Here is a 7,766-nt window from a genome sequence, read left to right as displayed (position 1 = left end):
GTACTCACAATTATTTGTGTACCTTGCCCCTTTAGGACCAATAAGTAACACCTCGCTGAGCGAAAACTATTACTAGATTGATGTAAAGGATATCCAAGCAAGTGTATATTTTGGGATGGCACCTTTTAACTCAATTTTTAAGTTTGGAACTTAAGGCTCTTACTATGTTGGTTAGATTTTAAGTGAACTAAAATCCTTAATCATGCAACATTATCAAGCCACAATCTCATGCATAATTAAGACATATTTAAAGCAATAAATAACTTAAAGCATGCATAAGATAAATGTGATCTAGTATGGCCCGACTTCATCTTGAAGCTTCAACTTCAAAGTCCGTCTCGAAAATCTCCGTGGGAGGCACCATTTTCTTCAAATAGGATAAGCTATAATTAAACTAATTACAACTATTTGATGGTACGCAGACCATATTTGAATTGAAAAACAATTTTGGTACTTTAGAACAATTACATTCAAATTAATGGTACGCAGACCATATTTTCTATCCTATTTGGGCCATACTAGTCACTTCATAACCTGCAAAACAGTACATATACAATATATACCATTCACCCATTCATTATCATGAATGGCCCACATAGCTGGTTAGTAAAACACGTTATGCATCACATAAATATTTGCAGCAATTAATGAAGGGCACCAATAATCTACAAATTATTCAGTCCTTATTAATTCTAATCAAGTTGTTTTAACCTTAAGGATTTGTAGACCTGATCAAGAGTTTATGACTAAAAAGGGCTCCCACTTAAACCAATAAATTCATATGCTTTACTAATTTTAAACATAAAAATGTATTTCTAGTCTAACTGGAAACATACAAATTTAATTAAAATTTAAAGCTCATATAAATTTATAATTGAATCCACATATTTAATTTATTTTCAGTCGTATTTAAATTTTCTGAGAGAATTGCTGATCCAGCCGACTCATATTCTCAATGAGTCCAATCATTTTGAGAACATGTGGACTTACGGGCTCGCCTTTCTTAAGCTTTCAAGAATTTGCCTATGAGTCTCGAATCTTTCGACTCGAGCCAGATCTTGGAACACGTTCTTTAACTCACTGATGATCGTGAAAGCATCTGAGGTTATGAACGTTTTCTGCAGATCTGCACTCATGGTGGCGAGCATTTGACATTTCACATCCTTGTTGGCATCAATCCAACGATTGAGGGCTGCCTGAGTGACCCCGTCGCCTGCGGCTTTGGGCATCGCCTCTTCCAAGACATACTCCTTTTCTTCCTGCATAAGAACTATTTGCAAGTTCCTTTGCCAGCCAACACTAGTAGAAAAACATTCATTTGAGGCGTCACTTTTATATTCATTTGCGGCGTTTTTGGCGTAGCAGCAAATAGAGTGGCAGCAAATGAATAGGATTGATTTGCGGCGTTAAAAAACGCCTCTAATTAATGATTCATTTGCGGCGTATACGTAGAAAAACGCCTCAAATTAATAGTATTGTTAGGCGGCGTTTTGTACCTAAACGCCTCAAACTTTGTAAAATTTCAGGAGTTAAAATGCCGCGAATAATGTGTAATTTTGTTTTATAAAATAATTTATTTTCTATATTCAATAAGCCAAAAAATGTAGAACCTGTACTCACGCCACATTTATACAATGTCCAAAAGTATCATCAACCACCAATAACTTCCAATAAACTTTGATTTTTACATATAATACCACCATCATATGTTTACAAAAATAAACCAACTAAATAGTTACGTTTGAAGTCGAACGTAACCATGTCTTTTACACTTCGTACGTTACAATTTTGCACCAAAAATATAATAAGGCAATTATATATGACTTCAATAGCAGGAAACATCCACAAAAAGAGATCGATGAAAGGTTATTTACACACAATGTTCGGTGAAGTATGATTCCCATTTGTCTCGTATTTCATCAATTTGCTCATTGGTGAAACGCTCTCCACTTAGTGACGTGCAAACCTAACAAAATAATCTATATATCATAAAATAAGTTGACACATACAATAAACTTTAAATCATCTAAATGAGTACGAAGAAGTGAAGGAGCTTAGAGAAAAGGGATGTGGTAAAAATGAGTGAACAATAAGCTATCAGGATTAGGAAGTTGTCAGGTCACATGATGATCAACAGAATGCCATACTTCTTCCCATGGTGATTAGGAAGTTGTCAGGATTCTCTTCTATAATGATATTTATATTTAGAGGGAGAGGGGGGGGGGGTGTGTGTGTGGTATAGGTAACTAATTACAGAGACAAGAAGGGGGGAAAAGGTTATTAAGTTAATTACAAAGACAATTATTATCATAAAATGGAACTAATATGGAACTCAACAACATATTTCACAGTTTCTGGATAGTGGGAGTTAAATAGAGGTAAACCTCTAGAATATTAGGAAAAGAAAGATCAAATCAGGATTTGAATGTCAACCAAAAAAAATCATGAAAAATCATACAAAATTAAACTTGATTTAAGCATACAGAATTAAAGTTGTACTAACCAAGTTTTGTCTGCTGCCCTCCCTATTTGTCTGTCAGACTTGATGCATATTCCACCTTAGGTAATTAAGTAAGTACCCTGCAGCATTGCGAGATTAAAACTCTATTTACCATCAAGATCATCATTCTGGGCCACACTACACTCCACTGAAGCTTACAGTCTGAAGTTTGTCCAATCTTTCGTTGCTGTTATGTTCAAGCCTTCCTGGATCACAATCAGATCACCTGTTAGGACTGTTGTTACCTTAACTCAAATCTAAAAACCCATTAACCAAGCTCCTTAATTTGTCTTTCATCACATATACCAGCATAGAAATTACATCTGCAATCTACAACTAGAATCTACACTAGATAAAAGGTAGATATTCATTTTTGCTGCATTAGTTTTCTAAGTATACCAAAGTTAACCTGATTATACCTGATGTTTTCAACACGAACTCGCATTATAAGGTACCAACCATCTTTTGAGTTGGGCGTCCTGCTCCATGACCAGCCTTAAACTTAGTTCTATCAATAATTGGATTCTTCTGAGGGCTATTCTCCAAGCTTGTGCAAGGAACATGTTGCAATGTCTGCAATATAATACAGTACATATTTTAGGAAAGGAAAGGCGTGTGCGGCATGGTATCACTTAGTGACAAGAAAAAGCATGCACTGCAGCAGTTTCAGAGAACACACAGCCAACTATTTAAGTGAGTGCAAAGGCACCACACGATCATCATGGTCAGCTGGCAATAACATGGTAGATGGGTACTGTGCAGTTCGATCAGATGATAGCTCCCATTGTCTCCTAATGTTGTGTAGAGGTGAGTGCCTGTAAGCAAGAACGCTCTATACTCAAAGTAGGAAACTTAAGGAAAAAGAAGTGGTTCGGGCCACCTAATTTTCAAATATCACTTGTTTCTTATCAACCACGGTCTCCTAGCTGAAACATAGTAGATAAATAATACGAAAAGAAGTGTAAAAGTTATCTAAATCTATACCAGCAATAACTTGTGCATAACAGCAGATGCTACAACTTAGAACAACAACAACATCAACAACAGATTGTGCATAGCAGCAATAACATCTCATAATAACAGCATAGTATAACAACAACAACAACAGATAGCAACAACACAGTATAGTAGAAGCAACAATACATCAGACATCAACATCACAATACATCAGAAGCAACAAATGCCAATCTATTTCAGGAGTTGTTTAATTTCTTCAAATCTCTACAATATGCTGCTCAAAACTAAACCAGAAAAGCTGGTAATTGAGTTCTTTTGTCCTACAGTGAGCTAGTATGATACTCCTACATATGCAATCAAAATTTAGCAACCTCCAACAATAAATAAAGATAGGTTCTAATAAACTTCTTCCACAATAAGACTTCTAGCTAAAGAGCAGACTCAACTATCTGAACTGCGACCTACTTTACACAGAGAGATGAGGGACACACCCTTTGTCGCCTTCTGAAAATTGATTAGTCAGGTGTGTTTCTGGGCTAAGATTCAACGAAGTAGCAAGACTTATCACCTACCACAAGACACTTTTTCCCCTTCCTGGTAAAGATACTAAAAATTTAAGCACCGCCAAGATACATTTATAAAACAAGGGGATTGAAACCTCAGATTTAAGCTAAGTGTATTACTCTATACTCTTGTATTGCCGACGTCTAGTTCCAAAGAGAAACAATGAACAATATAACCGTGTAATATAACTCATATGTTCCTCAACAATAACAATCAAACAACAGTGTCCAACACTACCACTACAATATCAAAACTTAATATACTACAGTATGTACAGACATTCTTTAGACTTTATATCACCATAATCAGTAGTCGTATAAGAAAAAGTTGTATAAGTCCAAATTTTCTCAATCATTTGATTGTTTAATTTTAATCACCTAAAGTAGAACTAAGTACTTGCTAAATCACCATAATTTAGTGTATTGAAAAGATCCAACAGCAAGAGATAATGAAAGTTGAAACAAAATAACGATACCATAACAACTCACTCAAGTTAATTATCAGAACAACAAAAATTAATAACTTCAATTTAAAAATTCACCTTCTGAATTATATTATAGCACTTGATGTTGCAACAACCTCCCTGATTTCTGCACTCATTTCAAACCAAACCCAGAAAATATAAATAGACAATTAAAGTAAAACTCATGTTTTAGCAAGTAAAAGTATGTCTTACTGGAATAAAACTCGTGTTTCTCTCAAATTTGAGGTCCTCTTTCTTCCAAGCACCTGACCTAAAAATCAAATTTTCATAATAAATTAGACACACGAAATTACCTGACCTCAAATTCGAAGGATTTTTAAGGTTTTTAAGCGAAAATTTGAAATTGATAATTAGGGTTTTACAGTTTCAGCGGGAGAGAGGAGAGGGGAGAGCAAGAGAGAAATAATTCGATAATTCAAACATATTCATGTAAAATTGAGAGACTGAAACAAGGGGAATATAGTAATTGAACGGAAAAAATGGCAAGGAGGAGGAGAGACGAGTGGAAGCATAATTTACCTTTAGTAAGAACGGCGACGGTGGATATGAGTTCGAAGGCCAGACAATGACGGTGGAGATGAATCTCAAGCTTCATTTTTCCGGCGAGACTCACTGGTGAAGAAAGAGTTCAGAGTCAGACCCAGTTTAGGGAGGAGGTTTTATGAAATGACGAGAACCTAAACAAAGAATTATGCGCGGGGTGAAATTTTGTTCCTGCATTGGGAGCTAGAACACTGCAGCGTTATACATGAAGACGCCGCTAACTAAAAATTAACACCGATTCGAGGCGTTATAATTAAAACTAACGCCGCCAATGAATGCTCCTTCACCTGATTCCTCCATTTTATCATTTAGTTAGAGGCGTTTTTGAATTAACGCCACTAACGCATAGCAGCAAATAAATATTTTTCTACTAGTGCAAGGAAGTTTTTCCCGCTCAACTTCTCCTTTTCGAGAATTGATCGAATGTTGAATGAATTGTTGTTTGCCATAATGAAAACTACAATTGAAAAGAATAAACAAATAAATAACCATTCACAGTTTCTCTTAATAAACTTAAATTCTAGAATACATGCATAATTCAATGTTCATTAAGCATTTTATTCAAGTTATGTGTTCCGGCAGGTGTGAATAAAATGATTCCAAGATCCTAAAATCCATTGAAGAATTAAGCATTGTCGACTCAATCCTAAAACATCTTAGGTAAGCAAAAACCTTTTGCTAATAGTCTAGAAACTGTTCTTGGTTGATAGGCACGTCTAAGAACTTATTAGGTAAACCTATCGATTTTGCCACGACATAAAAGGACTCCTTACTTATATCGTTGAGTTTCACCAAAACTAACATGTACTCACAATTATTTGTGTACCTTGCCCCTTTAGGACCAATAAGTAACACCTCGCTGAGCGAAAACTATTACTAGATTGATGTAAAGGATATCCAAGCAAGTGTATATTTTGGGATGGCACCTTTTAACTCAATTTTTAAGTTTGGAACTTAAGGCTCTTACTATGTTGGTTAGATTTTAAGTGAACTAAAATCCTTAATCATGCAACATTATCAAGCCACAATCTCATGCATAATTAAGACATATTTAAAGCAATAAATAACTTAAAGCATGCATAAGATAAATGTGATCTAGTATGGCCCGACTTCATCTTGAAGCTTCAACTTCAAAGTCCGTCTCGAAAATCTCCGTGGGAGGCACCATTTTCTTCAAATAGGATAAGCTATAATTAAACTAATTACAACTATTTGATGGTACGCAGACCATATTTGAATTGAAAAACAATTTTGGTACTTTAGAACAATTACATTCAAATTAATGGTACGCAGACCATATTTTCTATCCTATTTGGGCCATACTAGTCACTTCATAACCTGCAAAACAGTACATATACAATATATACCATTCACCCATTCATTATCATGAATGGTCCACATAGCTGGTTAGTAAAACACGTTATGCATCACATAAATATTTGCAGCAATTAATGAAGGGCACCAATAATCTACAAATTATTCAGTCCTTATTAATTCTAATCAAGTTGTTTTAACCTTAAGGATTTGTAGACCTGATCAAGAGTTTATGACTAAAAAGGGATCCCACTTAAACCAATAAATTCATATGCTTTACTAATTTTAAACATAAAAATGTATTTCTAGTCTAACTGGAAACATACAAATTTAATTAAAATTTAAAGCTCATATAAATTTATAATTGAATCCACATATTTAATTTATTTTCAGTCGTATTTAAATTTTCTGAGAGAATTGCTGATCCAGCCGACTCATATTCTCAATGAGTCCAATCATTTTGAGAACATGTGGACTTACGGGCTCGCCTTTCTTAAGCTTTCAAGAATTTGCCTAGTAGTCTCGAATCTTTCGACTCGAGCCAGATCTTGGAACACGTTCTTTAACTCACTGATGATCGTGAAAGCATCTGAGGTTATGAACGTTTTCTGCAGATCTGCACTCATGGTGGCGAGCATTTGACATTTCACATCCTTGTTGGCATCAATCCAACGATTGAGGGCTGCCTGAGTGACCCCGTCGCCTGCGGCTTTGGGCATCGCCTCTTCCAAGACATACTCCTTTTCTTCCTGCATAAGAACTATTTGCAAGTTCCTTTGCCAGCCAAGGAAGTTTTTCCCGCTCAACTTCTCCTTTTCGAGAATTGATCGAATGTTGAATGAATTGTTGTTTGCCATAATGAAAACTACAATTGAAAAGAATAAACAAATAAATAACCATTCACAGTTTCTCTTAATAAACTTAAATTCTAGAATACATGCATAATTCAATGTTCATTAAGCATTTTATTCAAGTTATGTGTTCCGGCAGGTGTGAATAAAATGATTCCAAGATCCTAAAATCCATTGAAGAATTAAGCACAGTTTGTCGACTCAATCCTAAAACATCTTAGGTAAGCAAAAACCTTTTGCTAATAGTCTAGAAACTGTTCTTGGTTGATAGGCACGTCTAAGAACTTATTAGGTAAACCTATCGATTTTGCCACGACATAAAAGGACTCCTTACTTATATCGTTGAGTTTCACCAAAACTAACATGTACTCACAATTATTTGTGTACCTTGCCCCTTTAGGACCAATAAGTAACACCTCGCTGAGCGAAAACTATTACTAGATTGATGTAAAGGATATCCAAGCAAGTGTATATTTTGGGATGGCACCTTTTAACTCAATTTTTAAGTTTGGAACTTAAGGCTCTTACTATGTTGGTTAGATTTTAAGTGAAC

The 7,766-nt window shown here is 35.2% G+C and overlaps 1 long non-coding RNA gene across 2 annotated transcripts; it reads right to left on the bottom strand.

The window, feature by feature from the left end:
- Positions 1 to 1,645: 1,645 nt before the first annotated feature.
- On the bottom strand, positions 1,646 to 3,418 carry LOC130462643 (uncharacterized). Of its 2 annotated transcripts, XR_008923219.1 has the most exons (4): positions 3,180 to 3,418; positions 2,920 to 3,073; positions 2,504 to 2,706; positions 1,646 to 1,979 (listed from the first exon to the last, which is right to left on the bottom strand). It is a non-coding gene; the product is annotated as an uncharacterized lncRNA (long non-coding RNA). The 2 variants fall into 2 exon arrangements; XR_008923218.1 differs by having other exon boundaries at positions 2,920 to 3,418.
- Positions 3,419 to 7,766: the final 4,348 nt, after the last annotated feature.

Source organism: Spinacia oleracea, chromosome 6 (genome assembly GCF_020520425.1).
Source record: "Spinacia oleracea cultivar Varoflay chromosome 6, BTI_SOV_V1, whole genome shotgun sequence".
Taxonomy (NCBI): domain Eukaryota; kingdom Viridiplantae; phylum Streptophyta; class Magnoliopsida; order Caryophyllales; family Amaranthaceae; genus Spinacia; species Spinacia oleracea.
This window is presented reverse-complemented; position numbering and strand designations above follow the sequence as displayed.